Here is a 16,033-nt window from a genome sequence, read left to right as displayed (position 1 = left end):
TCGGCGCATTCGATAATCACATTATGTGCCGAACTATAAACATTTACAGGTTTCGGCTTATACGATATCCTCAAAATGTGCCGAACCACGGACAATATTTTAACCCAAAAATAAACAAATTATGTTCGGCACACACGATTTAAAATATGTAAGCCGAATTAGTAATGATTCTATTCCGGGATATTCAGGATGTTGTTCGGTTTACTATGAAACTTTCATATAAGCCGAACTAGTGTCTAGCAAAAGGGTTGGAATTGGAAATTATAGGTTCGGTGCATGCAGTAAACAGATTCAGTAAGCCGAACCGTTCATCAATTGGTAGATTCGGCCGAACCTCAACCTGTTTCGCCGAACCATGATTCAAAAAACCTAACTTTTGATAATTGAGAGCTATAGAAGTGAGATTAAGTATAGGATATAAGTGTACCTGTGTATTAGAAGCATTGGGTTCCTCATCAATGTCTTCATCATCAGGATTTGGCTCATAAAAATCATCATCTTGAGTTTGTGTTTGAGTTTGAGTTTGAGTGGGTGTAAAATCATTCTCATAATCTAAGAAATCAGCCATTTCCGGATCATTGTTGTAGTTGATATGTATTTTCCTAGGTTTTTTAGATGAATGATGACCCTCCTCATCCTCCATTGAATCAAGAATTAGAATTTTCTCACTTTCTCCTTCTCTTTCTCTCCTTCTTAACCAAACCAAAACTTTGATTTTTTTTCCTCAAATTTTTCATCTAAACAACTCTTATAATTCTGAAAATTATTTTAATCACTAAACAAAATATTTAATCACTAATCAAGATTATTAACACTAATACGTAAAGGGCAGATTTGCCATTAAAAAAATTTGGATTAAGGGATTATCTGATTTTGTTATTTCACAACCTTTTTTGTCTTCATTCAGTATGCCTTGAAAGATTTTGGTATGCCCAAAATCATAGTTCTTATATAATAGATAGATAGATAGATAAGAGCATTTTTCATAAATAATGAATTATTTTGAGGAAGGTGTTTGTGGGAATTTATAAAATCATTTATTTTACCAAAACCATAATCACGTTTTTCTTCTCATCTTCCTGTAATAAAGAAAAGGGGGACTTTTCGACCGTGCCCCCCTTTTTTATCACAGTACCCTTAACTTCACCGTATATTTGCGATTAAATCTCCGTTCTCCGTCTTCTCTCTCGCTCTGCTTCTTCCTTTCCAATTCCTTTTTCTCTTTTTTTTCGTACAGAACTGAGCTCTCTCTCTTGATTCACTCGCCTTCCATATCTGATCTAATCTCTTTAATTCCTCTTTTCCAAGTTAATTCACCTGATTTAAGGGTTATGCTTCAAATTCACTTGATTGAACCATCAAGTTTGAGGAAAAAAACTTAATTCATCTGTATTCATCTCTAGAAGTCGTGAATGGCTAGGTTTTTATCCTTATTACTTTCTATTTTCTTTTCGGTTAATCTTTTGATCGTTAGGGTTCAATTAATAATGGGTTTGTTTGTTTTCACGCATAGAACGACATCAAAGAAATCAAAGACAAGAGATCAAAGACAAGAGAACAGAATTGCAGGTACAGGTTAGTGACTTCAATGGATTTTCATCAAACTTAACCTTTAATTTTTGGATGCGTTTTCATTAAATGATGATTAACTAATTTTAATAATTAGATTGACAGTTTTTTAAGAAATTCCTGACACCATTATTTGTAAACTTCAACTTTTTTTAGTTTTCCTAATAGAAAAAGCATTTTTAAAGCTCAATTTCATAGATAAGTTTACAGTTGCTGATATCCTATTCAATCTGACATTGAGGAACCAGTATTTCTCCACTCTTATTACAAGCCAAAATTCCAAATTCATTAAGTAAACAATGTAATGTGCTTGGAAGTTGGAACACCATCAATAGATCAATCTACTAGCAAAAAGGTAATATCCCAATTTGGTTGAGTTGAAGTTCCCTTGCACTATCCTTTAGAAAAACGGCCAACGTAGGAATCAGTTTGTAAAGAGGTAGTATATAACATTAGCATTTTAATAATCTTTCCCCCCCTCAATGGATTTCTTACACCTTTATCTTTGAAAATTGTTGAGCTTCAGTTTTCAATATTAATATTTTGGTTTTGCAGACTAACTGTTCGAAGAATTATAGCAGTTAGATTAGATCCTAGAATACAAGCTCGGCAAGACATGAATGCTGGGAAGAAAATATAACAACAAAGATATGTTCGATAAAACAATCGGCGTATTTTTGAAAAGGCAAAACGAGCAGCAATGACGGAAAATGAAAGACAAGAGCTTCTTCAAAAACGACTCAACGCTTATCATATGCCAACAGCAGCACGAGACACACATCCAACAAAAAATGAGCATGAAGCATCAACAAGTTCTGGTATGTTTTAGCTGTGTATATTTATCCATTGCTTATTAGCAAATTAGTATGTTTTGAGTAGTTTGGGTCATATTTTGTCTTCAAATCATGTGAATGTTCGGCTAGGAATTGCCACACATTTTGATTCCCACAAATCACATGTTAGGGGGTCTATATTTAAGATTGGATTTTAGGGTTCTGCTGCTAATCACATTGGTAATGACCCAATTGAGGCCGACTCCAACCCAGGCCGGTGTTGGCAGTTGTATGCTCCACTTTTGTGAAGAACTATCAAGATATCCCTTATCTATCAAAGCTTACATATTCTATGATGTAGGGTATCATGGGAGCGATTATGACCAACATGTTGTGCCATTATACAGGGAAATATATTTTGTCTTCCATGAAGCTTACATTTAACTTTCAAGGAAACAAAAAACAAACAAAGCTTACATTTGAAATCGTGGTTTCTTAACTTTGAGGATTCTCTTTTTCATTATACATTGTGATGAATGCTTACACTCTGTATTATGTATTATAACCTAACTCTTGTTCAATGATGCTTACGTTTGCATGCTAATATACCCTGTGTTTTGAATGTTTACCATGTTTGGATGTATGCATGTGTTTCGTATATACATTAGTTGCAACTCTGTGACATTTTACTCATAATACTGAATGTATATGTCATCATTTGAGTTGTACTGAAGCTTATCCATTAACAAATGTGACTTTCCCTCATAGGTTATATGCTGCAAATATAACCAAAGAAGAGTGTCTGCTTATTTAATTTGTCCACCAACCATTTCTTAAAAAAAAAACCAAATTTAATGACAGAAGTTATCTGGATATTGAGATGCGCATGAAGGCAATCTAAGCTTATAGGTTCATTGTCTAAAAATAGAACAAGTGATTCAAGTTAAAACTGTGTTTGGAGGTTTATATTATTCACAACAGACAACTAGAGTTTCTAATTAGAATTCAATTTCAGTCGTTCATCTATTGCTTTTAATCAGAAATAACCGCAATATTGCTCAGAGTGGATGTTATTAGAAGCTCAACAAATCTTCAACAGACTGTTGAATGAATATTACAGAACTTTATTTTTTTGTTTTATTTTTTTATGCAAAATCTTCTGCGCACCTGTTCATGACAGATTTTAATTTTCTTTTTGCTTTGGTTTAATTTTTAGATGGATTCACAAGGTAAGATTTTGGGTTTCTATCCACGTCGAAGTCCAAGAATTATCGACAGGCAATCTCAACAACAAGGAGATGCTCACTTACAGCGACGCCGTGCTACATATGCAAGGCAATCCCAACAGCAAAGAGATTGTCACTTACAGCGGGGTCGTGCTGCATATGAAGTAAAACGAGATTCGATAGCTGAAGTCGAAACACTAGCGCTTCTTGATCAAACTGAGTAATGCTTATCGCATTGAAGGTAAAAGGTAAATTAGTAAAAATGTATTTTGCAGTTCTTTTGCTAGAATCGTATACTTAGATAAATTTCAATAGTCTCTTAATTATAGTGCAAAAGTTAAATCTTTCCTGACATTTGATAGTTTTGATAATAAAGGTACCTTCCTGACACCATTGATGTTGCCAGTGGAGGACGACAACAGGGATCTACAGGCTGTGAATGTTAAGAAATGAACTCTTCCAGTTTAGGCATCTCGAGCCTTTGGGTAAATAGCGAAGTGCATCCAGTTCCCCACTGTTGGATTGATATCAAGTGCAGTGAAATTTATTAAAGTTCCTTTTGAATATCCCAAAGCATTCTATACAAAACTGGAGTCTGTCCCTTATCATTTTTCTCATTAGAACTGTTTATGTTTCCATTTTCATCATAAAATCTTTGTATGAAGACAGATACCTAATAAGCCTACTAGCAAAGAAGTTGTTTAGTTTGTCACTCTTTATGTTTTATATAAGTTTTGTATCAGAACGAAAAGCCGGCAGGTGCATCGCACGTGCGTCTTTGCTAGTTTTTCTAAAGGGGAGACGGTGAAACCATGACGGAAGAAAAGAGTGAACCCTAATGGGAAAACTAAAATCCTATGTCGCTCGTATCGATCTTTCTGTCTCTTCCTCTGATATCTCTCGAATCCCTGTAGATTGTTTTGGTTTGGATTCTTCAAATCCCTAAACTCAAAAGTGGAAGGACTTCAAATTTTGGTAACTTTCCGTTTTTTTTTTTTTCGTTTCGATTTTTCTTTTATTAACTTGAATTAGCTTTGTTTTAACAGTATCTAAGTTGGGTTGGGAAGGTCTTATGTTTTTCATCTGTTCATTAATGTATTTGTGAAAGTGCTTTGCCTAACTGGTACTACTGTTTGTGAATGTCTGTAGTTTAATGTAAAAATGATTTGAATATTAGGATAACTTTGATGATTTGAATAAGTCTTGACATTTGAAGCCAAAAAAGAAGAAAAAACATGTTTGCAACCCCTAATTTCTCCCATCTACGTATTCATAAGCCACTTTCCCCTCTTAATTTTTTGTTGATTTCTCTGATTTACATGTTTTTCTAATCACCATTTTCTTGGTCACTATCCCTAATCACCGTTATCTCTTTGTTTAGATTATGAGAATGGGTACCACATCTTGGAGGATATACAACAGAATATTGCTCTTGGGCTACAGTTAGTAAATGTAGAGAAAAATGTTTTGGTTTTGCACTAGAAAATGTTTTGAAATATTAACAACCAGCCTAAGGTTTGCATTTCTCGTTACCTTCATTCGTTATCCAAATTTCTCAATTTACTCTTTCTATTTTCAGTTCCTATTACCTCATGTCACTTGGTTTAAATCTTCTTTTGCTATTTGCGGTCAAACCAATTCATGCTTTAGAATTAACTCTCGCTACCATGTGAACATACATCTTCTAGGCTACTTTTGTAACCCTTATTGCTGCTTTAGCCCTTACCAACCCCAAGATACAACACTCGGTTCTAGTATCTGCACTACTTATTTGTTCCCTCCTTAATTATAGCAGTTGTTTAAGTACTAGTCTCTTTGATTTTTCATTAATCTGTTTATTTGGGTGTATTTTTTTCTTGCACCCCCTCTTGCAAAATCCTGACTCTGCCCATGAGCTTAGGTAGTCCGCTTAGTAAGTTACTGTAGAAGAATGATTAGTCAAGTGAGGCACTTGTTGTCAGGTTATGTAACTGTACTTTCTTTGTGTAGTTACCTTTTTTACTTGAGTTGGAGTACACTGATGTGAAAGAGAGCCTCTTGCAAGCTGCTCGTAAAGCTCCTGTTGAGCCCTTGGCTTCCAAGAGTTCGATTGTTATAGGGGGAAATACTAGAGAGAACTGTCTTCTTGTAGAAACCCATGCATGAAACAGTTTCGAGGCCATACTTTGAGCTTATTAATGCGAGACTCTTCAAACTTGCACTAAATGAGGTATTGCCTATTCTTCTGTTTGTATAGGCGGTTTGGAATTGTTTAGGAATGTTGCGGATAAGTTTGCAAGTAGTTCCAGCTTAGACATGACTCCCAATCTGATTGTGAGGTTGCGACATAATGTCATCAGGACCTGGCTTTGCAATAGAAGCATCTCTTATTTTCTCATTTCACTTGTTGATATTAGTCACAAGCTTAGGTTGACTCACTGAACCTTGTGGCGGATGCAGAGAGATTTGCCAAGGCAATCCGAAATGGTGACGTCGATGTAATTTTACACCATGCAAATGGGTGATGGTATCAAAGGAGACTGGGGATGTTTGCTGCACAAATGAACCTGGAATCTGCTTTAAACTTGGAGACTGGGGATGTTTACTGCACAAATGAACCTGGAATCTGCTTTCAACTTGGAGGATTGTCTTCTGCCTCAACATGCATAATGAGACTGTGGGTGCGCTGCGTATCTCTCCAAATTCACATCACATGAGAAAGAAAAAAGAAGCGCAGAAAAGGGAAGGGAGAGATAACAACAGAACAGAAGCTTGCAAAGCATATTGCCGAGGTGGATGACGATGACTTCTGATTCTCACCTTCTAGCTTTTGTTAAGTTGTTAACGACACAGTACCATTTAAAATAAAAATGATAATCATAAACATGTTTACCAAACAATTTTTCATATTAATCATTTAAAAAAAATCAATTACTCCAAAAAGGTGTTTGTTAAAATTTATTATGAAAATGATTATGTCACAATCATTTTTCTATTTATGATTCTCTATAATCATAATTGTTACCAAACAAGGCCTTATAGAAGAATTACTCAATTTGCTAATGTTTGTTTGCAGGGGAAAGTATAAGTTTCAGATAGGAAAGCCCTGGGCGACATTACAAACTGGAGGAAGTTGTCTCTTTGGAATTAAAGAAGAAAAATCCTAAGAAATTGAATGACATTTCTGGAGAACGGTTCCTACACGATCATCAGAAATGTATTAAATCACAGAATTTTGAAATGGATAGGTAGTTGCTTCTTAAAACACTTGTATTTGATGATGGTAATTGATCCTTACTAGCTTATCTAAGTATCTCTAATAGTTTTTCTTTTCTAGTTGTGTGCTTAGTTTTTTTTATGAATTTTGAACTTGTAATCATGCAGATTTCTCTGTGCCAGTGTCTAAGCCAGGCATTGTTTCAGCTTCGTTACCACCAAAGGTATGTGTTAGTTTTTGTTTTTTTCTTTCTCCTGTCCAGTTTATTAGATGTTTATTTTGAATGTAACCTCCAAACAAAATTGTAGAAAAAAATGAGATTTACGTCTGTGTAAAAACTTCTTATTCCTGCAACCATTTCAGGCTAAACATGAAATCTGGGGTTAGCATAGTTTTTGACTCTACACGTAGGCCATCTGGCCCATCTCAAATTTTTATTTGAAATTTGAAAAAGGCCAAGTGAACTATGCTTATCTACTTAGGTTCCCATGGCACGGAAACATTCTTATATTGTATAGCATTGAATTGTTGTTCTATGTGAAAGATGAAACCTGGGTTCAATATACTTCTCTGCACCTAACCTTGTGCCAGTTTTATATTAATCTGTTTCAAATTGAGAAAGTCGGGTATGCTTGTTTACTTAGGTTCCCTTAAAACCAATACATTCTTATGCTGTTTTAGCTTTTGTTGGTTCTGTAAATAGATGAATTCTACTGTCAGGATTATGTTAGTCTTTACCTATCTTAAGTCTGATCTAGGTTTCCTATCACATGACAGCATTCTTACACTGTACATTATTGAATTGTTCTTTGGAGTATGATGAGATTCCGAAGTTACCTTATGAAGTTCAATCCCCACCTTGATACCGCACTCCTGAACGCTCTCCTTCTCTGATGTTGCTTGGATCGCCATAAATGGTCAAGCGCTGAAGCTTGTACAGGTTTTGTGGCTGTACGTAGTTACTACTACTGATTTTGCAACTTGGGTCTCTTTCTGCAGAGGTTTTGTAGGCTTGTAAGTAGTTACTATACGGGTTTTGGAACTTGGATCTTTTTTCTGCAGACTATTATGTTGTTTCATGCTTTAGAAATTGAAGTAGTAAGTGACTGCTTGGTTGGTTTTGTTGATAGTAGTTGAATTCAGTTTAGAGACTATATCGAAGAAGAAATTCAAGCATTCCTTTCTTCTCCGTTGTGAACGAGAAACATGAATTGCAGTAAATCTTAAATTACATTCTCTTCTTCAGTCTCTTTTGCAGAGTGGTTACCATCTTACTGCACCATCTTCCTGAACCATCACATGAAGCCTTTCTCGATGGACTTCTGTATCAATCATTTTGCATCTTCATTAAGGTGGATAAGAATTCTCGCTGCATAATATTCATTAACAAAATAGGTGCAATTGAATTTTTAAACTACAAATTGAGATCCTAAATTAGGTGTAGTTAGAAGGTGGGCATAGATGCACACTCAGTACTGCAATATGCTCACTCCATATAAATACATCTCAATGCACCTTTCTAGTTTGTCTGATGCTGGCTCTTCAGCTTTATGGTTGATGTAGATTCTGCATCTGCTTGTATTTCTACACTCAAGTCTAAGAATTTTCAGTCTACTTTTTCTCAGATGCGCGGCTTTAAATATTTCCAGTACGGGCATGTCAGCTTTCTCACTGATAGCTAGGCTCTAGTCGTGCAATACAATCATTTTCTATTTTAGCCTAGCATATAATTTCCCGGATGTTCCATAACATGTTTTCATATACAAACTGCAACTCTACCAGACTACCAGAAGATATCATTTTGGGAAGGAAGAGAACAAATCTTCCATTTATTTAGCAAGACAGTTCAAGCACTTACATAGCTTTTCTCAGTAGTAACCGAGCTAAGTCAAAGTTGGCACCTCCCTAATACAGTTTGATCAACTTCAAACCACTACTTGATAACCGAACTAACCTGTAGTTCTTGACTTCTGCCTCGTTGTCACTTCGTAGTGAAAAAGGACTATCATGTTATCTTAATTTCTAGTTTTTGTTTTTTTTGTTCAGCTAGCAATTTAATGCTTAGTAAACTGTTTCTAGGTCAGAAGTAATGTGCAATTTGTTGTAATTTTTTGATTGCTATTGAAATGCATCAATCTGTAGCTATGTGACCAAAACACTTTGTTATGCAATTACTGTCCAACTATATGGATTGGCTCAATTTGCAAGTTTTTGCTCAGTCCAATGTCATTTTCTCAAGAATATCTTATCGACCAAAATCATCTTACTGTTGAAAGTAGGATGCTGGTGCCAATGCGCAGATTCAATCTGAATTTGACATCTAGATGTTGACACGCGTACTGTAATTCTACTTATTGGAGTTTTCAGGGTGCAATGTGGGCGGCACTCATTGTTCCTACCAGCATGACCATGTGCCAGTATCTATATTCTCATGGAGAAGTATAGGATTGCTCAAATGGTTCGATCCTCCATCCGTCCCAAATTAGAAGAGATAGCGGTAGTTTGCACAATTCTTAATGCAAGGAGAAAAGGAGAACATGTTGAAGTATTTTTTATAATTATACGTTTATGGATAAGAACTGGTAAAACTTAGAAATGATTTATCTCTTAAATTATACCAAGGTTTTTCGTAAATTTTATACCGTTGAAAAGTATTTTAAAACACATACCTAACGGATATAAACATGATTATTAAATTATACATACTTCTTATAGTAACAATAATCAATTAAAAGGTTAATTTTAGAAATATCCTCTTGATTAATGAGATAGCTCATCTATTTATAAGACAAAATTTAAAACCAACTAACTGATCTAATTTGGGACGAAGGGAATATCATTTTTCGAAACAACCCTTCGAACGAGTTGGGATAGTAGAATAGTTAGGTGGCTAAGAGGTTTTATTTCTTTTGATTCTTGTTCGAATTCTTTTGCAATGTAGCACAAGAACCCCGTGGAAACAACCCTTAGGTTGGATGTTCCAACAAGAACCTGTATTTTCTCTTTTTCCGCTCTTTGCGCCAAGTTACGGGGGTATCTCCCATATGATCATATAACTTGTTTCTCGAGATGGAGGGAGGATCCGTTGACAAGGTTATTCTCACTCTATTACAATCTCATGTGGTGTTTTGAAATGGTAAGGAGCTAAGTTTTTCTCCTTCAATTTATCTTTCGGTTATGTTTTCTAGGAATCAATGGTTTTTATAAAACACCACAATTTAAACTAATAGTTTTGGGACAAAAAAAATAATAATTTATCTTAGACTGGAAAATATAACCGGTTCATACCTAGTTGGTATTAAATACTATTATTATTCTAAAGAGATCGTTATTTAAATGAGTATTGTTTCACAGAAGTTATACTTGATCAGTCGGTTCACGGTTCTATGATTTCAGGAATCCGCGGATTGGTCTTGCCTGACTGCAATGCTTGTCGTAAACAAAAATATATTCCCTTCATTTCAAAATGATATTGTACATAAAACCCGCCTATTTTTCCGGAATGGAGGTAATATGTGCTATAGTAGACATTCAATAATAAATAAGCCCTTGGAAATGTGAATAGAAGATATGGCATATGTATGCGTACAACGGGTTTTGAAGTAGTTAGAGAATGGATATAATATATGTAGGAATTATCAACAGGTACCATTATAGTGTTCTTAGTTAGTGGCAGGTCCACTCATTAAAGACCAGTAATCAGAGGTCCATAATTAAAAGAAAACATGAAAATGGACCAAATTTTTTTAGCCCAGGTCCTGCACACGTGCGAGATCAGGTATACGTAATATGAAAATACCACAAATAACCTTTCCTATTTAATATGTTAAAAGCATGAGAAATATATTTCACATTTCATATTCATTTTCTTCTTCTCTTTCCTCTCACCATTGTTGCAGATGAAGATGAAGATTTGGTTTTGTTCTTTCTCGTTTCTACCGAATCAGGTGATGAAGATTTTCCATTGTAATGTTTCTTTTAAGGTTTTGGCGATCTAGTCATTGTTGTGCTTGATTATGTTTTCGATCTCCATGGTTGATTTGTCTACTATATATTATATCTAGATGAATAATCACATTTTTTGTTCATTTCGTTGCTAGATTCGATTATGCCACTTCCATTTTAGATGTTTTAGACGTGTTTCAGTTCTTTTTTGTATATGAATCAACAGTACGTATATCCCGTACTGATAGAAACTTAGTTTATTTTTGAGAAGAAGAAGAAGAAGAAGATGCATCGTTATGATTTACGACGAGAAGATTGTTTGTGTTTCCAGGTATGTATATTAACAATGATTTTCGGTTTCTATTCTATTTATTTCACAGATTCGTTACTAATTTTTCACATGCAGCTGAAGTTTAGATTATGAATCAGCAGTACATATATGATGTACTGAAAAATTATGCTTCAATTTTGTTATTTTTGTAGTTTTTGATATTTTTCTTCTTCGATCTAGAAGTATATATATGGAATATTGAAGAAAAAAAGTGTTTCGATTCTGGTTTTTAGAGATTCATTACTTGGTTTTCACATGCAACTGATTTTAGTTTCATTTTGGTTGTTTTTGATATGCTTTTAAGTTTTTTTTGTGTATTAATCATCGGTACGTATATGATATACTGGTGGATTTTGACGGAACAAGTTCAGATCTAAATAAACAATCATGTTTTGTGTTTATTTCATTAGTAGATCTGATACTTTTATGGTTTGTTTTTCAGTTTTCTTTTGTTATTATCAATTGTTGATAAACATCACTATCCAGAGTTCGTCCTAAATTTTATACTTCTCTTGTTGTTTTAAAAGTTTGTGGGGATATAGTTGATGAAAATAATGTACACAGTTGGGTTTTGCTTAGATTTGTTTATAGACCTTCTTTGATTCATGTGTGTAGTATTTGAATTTTATGTTTGTTAGTGATGTTGTGAAGTGTTTGATGAATAAGTGTTCTTGAAATGCATTAGAAGCGTTGGGTATCTTTAGAGAGATGAGAATTGAAGGAGTTAAATTGGAATTGCATGACTGTATCTTACTCATTGCTGGTGCTCCACTTGGTGAAGAATTGAAGGGGATTTTGATGCATGTGTATGTGATCTTCCTCTTATGTGGTCTTCCTCTTTTCTGTATTTCCTTTTAAGATTCATGATACAATTTGTATCTTATCTATCACGGACAGGTGAAGGTGGGAACCCGTTCTGCATTACTCAACTTTGGATCACCAGTGGATGCATCTCATCTATATAAATTACTCCATGCCCTTCATCCACATCCTCATTAGAAGAAAAATTAGCAGGTAGAGGTGCACCTGGAACATGTATGTTGCTCGGATTTTGTTGCTTTTGTCATACATACCAAAATAAATAGAATAGTAGCTTGGTGCATCTTCTCGATGTTGTTTACTGCTCTGGAACTGTTATTCTCAACTGGATAGATAGACCTCACCCTGTGTAGTTTCTTAAATGCCAAATGGCCTGATGTAGGCTCATGGGCATGCGGATAAGTAAAAGGTTAGCCTAATATTTACAGTTAGATAATGTGATTTTGTTAACTGATACTATTTTTTGAAAGCTTTATCGTTCTCCCAAAATCATGTATACCTCTGAGGCAGAACAATTCTTTTTTCTACCACAAGTTTCCTGACTACCTGCTGCTGTGCGATATTGCCATCTCACTGGAATACCCATTTCTTGCTTCATGCTACAAACAGACACCACCTGATACACAACTGTTTTTTTCACCCTTAGTCACTATGTGGAAATGATAATCTATAGAGTCACAAGACTCATAAATTGTTATTATCAATTTTTTTTCAGTTTTCTTTTGTGTATTACCTATCAGTACATATATGACGTTTTCTAATTTATTTATCATTGATTCTTACAGATTTGTACTCTACCTGGAAGCAGTGCAGCAAATATGTACTTGAATTTGTAAGCATTCAGATATATAATCGGATTTGTAAGCAGTACGACGGATATGTACTCAGATTTCTAAGCAGTGCGACAGATATGTACTCAAATTTGTAAGCAGTGTAGCAAATATGTACTCAAATTTTTAAGCAGTGTACCAGATATGTACTCAAATTTGTAAGCAGTGTAGACACACACGTTTGGTAGTAATGGGCATTATGGACATTTCCATGTTTTAATTGGACTTCCGGATAAAAAAAAATTCTGGTTGTACCCTACTATAAATAACTATATGGGCCTAGGACCAAACAAGAAATTTTCCATAATATATTTGGTATTCTTTTGGTATTCAATCTATCATTTAACCATGTTTATAAAAAATAACTAAATGCAGATCGTTGATTCTACATATTGTCCACCCGCCGCAGGTGACACTGACCCGGTACAGTTAAATATAAGGTGTAAAAAAAGTGTAATAAATTTGAAACATAATAACTAATTAGAAGGTAGGTTTTTCTTTCCTAGAACATATGCACCAACCTAACTATGCCAAATGTCCTCATCAAGGTTCTTGCTTCACAAAAAAAAGAAGTAAACATATGCATACCAGTACTGGATATAAGCTTGACATTCGTGTTCTTATGCATTTTTTGGTTGCACTATATATGTGCCATTACGACACCACATTGTACTATGATGGGACTTCGAAATTGTTAAGTAGTTATTGTTGGAAATGAGTTCCCAACAATCATCTGCATTTTAAACCTTTTGGAAGGAGATCTCTTACAACTAGATTTGCGAGTTATCACTTTAATGAGACAGTCTACTTAAAAGTATTTTCTAAGGGAACTACAGGAACTGTCGTGGTGTGTTCCCACTGTGTCTCATATTGATTCTTGTACTCCACAAATGTAAATGTGAAGTGAAAAAAATAATCGATTTTCAGAATGTACAATGATGTCGCTAAAGTGATGAGATCACACATACCAGCTGCAAACCTACCTGCAAGGTACAAATCCTCAATAAGGGATATACACCATAGACTAAGGTGTTGCGACTACACTCAGTGGGAGTGTGGTTGTGTCCGTGGCTCCATAAAGGAAGTTGGAGAGACCACTTGGTTCGATCAATCCGCACCTAGAAAGGAATTAGGTGAGTAAGGCACAATTTATTTATATCATCAGAAATCACCTCATAAGATTCCCTCTGAATATGTCCATGAATCAAATTGGAGGACGCTCTGAAGTTTAATGATTCCAGTGAACAATGACATCCGAAGTGGATTATGAGAATGCACATGAGTCAATGGAAAGATCATGCGAGCATATTGATGATTAATTCCATATACACTTGCTTAAGGAAATAGAGCAAGGTGAGATCGAACCAAGATCCTTGTTGCTTAATGTCAACGAAGAGCATATTTGTCCTATACAATCCAGATAGAACTTGGTTCTTAGAAAAATATACATCTATTTGGTGTGGTAGTGCTAACCAACCAAGTGTAAAGACTATTGGACATACATGATTAACTTGTCACGAAGCATAATGATAAGAAAGTAGTCTTAAAGTATAAAGACTCGCCTTGTGGCGCGAGGTTTCTCACAAAAACCTGGAATTGTTCTCTTGTAATGAACGTTAAGGCGTTCCGTTACTTAGTTAGCTTGGTAATTTCAAAAGGAATTGAAATGCAGCATACGTATGTGGTTATTACGTATCTCTTTAAGGAATCAAGAGATATAAGATATTTACAAATGTACTTGATAGCCTTTTGTTTCCCAACTCAAGTGACTCTACACCACAAAGTGCGCTAACAGTTAGATAGAAAGCTCACTTATAGATTGAAGCAATCAGACGGATGTAGTATACCCGTCTAAGTGACTATTTGATTTGGAGGGGATAGACAAGTAAGTTATTTGTACTTTCATATTCACAAGAAAGTTCCTGATTTGGAATTGTAGCTATCTAGGTCGACTGTACAAACATGAGGGGTACTCTTGATGTAATAGGAGATCTTAAAAGCTATTTGAAATCCGAATTGGAGATGAAAAATCTGGGAAAGCTCGACCGAATACTGAGCTTGTGGTATATTATTCTACCAGTTTGCATAAGTCTAAAGTTGTCAGGGAATTTAACAAAGACATGCATCCTGATAGCACTCCCATGATTAGTCGAGGTTCAAATGTAAGTAAGTGACCATATCGTCTAAAGGAAGATGACGAAGATGTGTTGGGAAATGAAATTCCCATATCTAAGTACAATAGACGCATTGTTGTACTTAGTATAATAATGTACTCTATAAAATCTTGCATCCTCAGGGAACTTATTATCTAGATATAGCTCAGTGCCAACGCAACGTCATTGGAATGGTATAGTGAATCTTATCATGTACTTAAAAGTCACCATTGACATAAATGTGTTTTATCCCTGCAAAGACATTAAAAGGAATGCTAATGAAAGTGCAATCCAAAAGTTTTTGATTATAAAGGAACAATAATCTCTTCTCCAAAGAAAGTAATCAGGGGGAGATACGGTAGACTATTTTCTAGGTCATTACATATATTCAGTTTCGAAAAGCACATGACTAAAGGAAGAGTATGGAACAACTCTGAAAGTAATCAGGGGGAGATGCCGACATAAGGGGGAGGATCCAAGGATATGATGTATGATAGACGCATTTATGTGTCTAATTTGTCCTCAATGTTTCGTATTGTTAGTACTCGTTTTCGTCCTTATTATGGTGTTTTGTGTGTTTGTAGGTATTTTTGGAGAAATAAACATTCGTGGAAAATTCAGCTTGAAAAGTTGTCTAAGGCACCCGGAGGAACATGTTATTCGGACTCTCTCTTTTGGATAAGGGGCACCCAATTACTAAGGGGCACACTAGATGCTATTTGCACCCCTTAAGGAAGCTGCTATTCGCACCCCTATCGTTGTTAGGGGGACGTCATCCCCAACCTTTCAAATCTGGTTTTTGGCGGGAAACGTAGTTCTACAGTGGCAGAATTTAGGGTTCACTTTTTGGGCTCACTTTTTGGGCGTGTTTTTGTGAGATTCAATAGATGATTTTCGTCGGGTCGGCTAAATTCATATACACATGGATGGTATGGGATTTAGAATTTGGTAGATTTGGCTGGATATTCCGTTCGAGGTTAAACAGGGAAAGTTAACCAAGTCATCTGCGACTTCTTCTGGCATTAACTCGGACGAGAATTCATCAGGATTTTTCTCTTGGTTTGGATGTATGCCAGCCAGGTACATCATAACAGGGTTGGTAATGTTGACAGAATCGTCTAACTTGGGCTATATTCATGTGTGGAAGAGAACATAGAAGCACGAGTTTGCAAGAGTATGTCACGGGATTAC

At 35.3% G+C, this 16,033-nt stretch overlaps 1 long non-coding RNA gene across 4 annotated transcripts; it reads left to right on the top strand.

Annotated features, from left to right (window-relative positions):
- Nucleotides 1-1,095: 1,095 nt before the first annotated feature.
- Nucleotides 1,096-7,674, top strand: LOC113276299. Of its 4 annotated transcripts, none has more exons than XR_003324254.1 (10): nt 1,096-1,420; nt 1,514-1,569; nt 2,125-2,387; nt 3,559-3,816; nt 3,945-4,543; nt 4,950-5,777; nt 6,008-6,339; nt 6,624-6,795; nt 6,932-6,987; nt 7,542-7,674. It is a non-coding gene; the product is annotated as an uncharacterized LOC113276299 (long non-coding RNA). The 4 variants fall into 4 exon arrangements; XR_003324251.1 differs by having other exon boundaries at nt 1,514-1,575; XR_003324252.1 differs by having other exon boundaries at nt 1,514-1,575; nt 6,624-6,830.
- Nucleotides 7,675-16,033: the final 8,359 nt, after the last annotated feature.

Source organism: Papaver somniferum, chromosome 4 (assembly GCF_003573695.1).
Source record: "Papaver somniferum cultivar HN1 chromosome 4, ASM357369v1, whole genome shotgun sequence".
Taxonomy (NCBI): Eukaryota; Viridiplantae; Streptophyta; class Magnoliopsida; order Ranunculales; family Papaveraceae; genus Papaver; species Papaver somniferum.
This window is presented reverse-complemented; position numbering and strand designations above follow the sequence as displayed.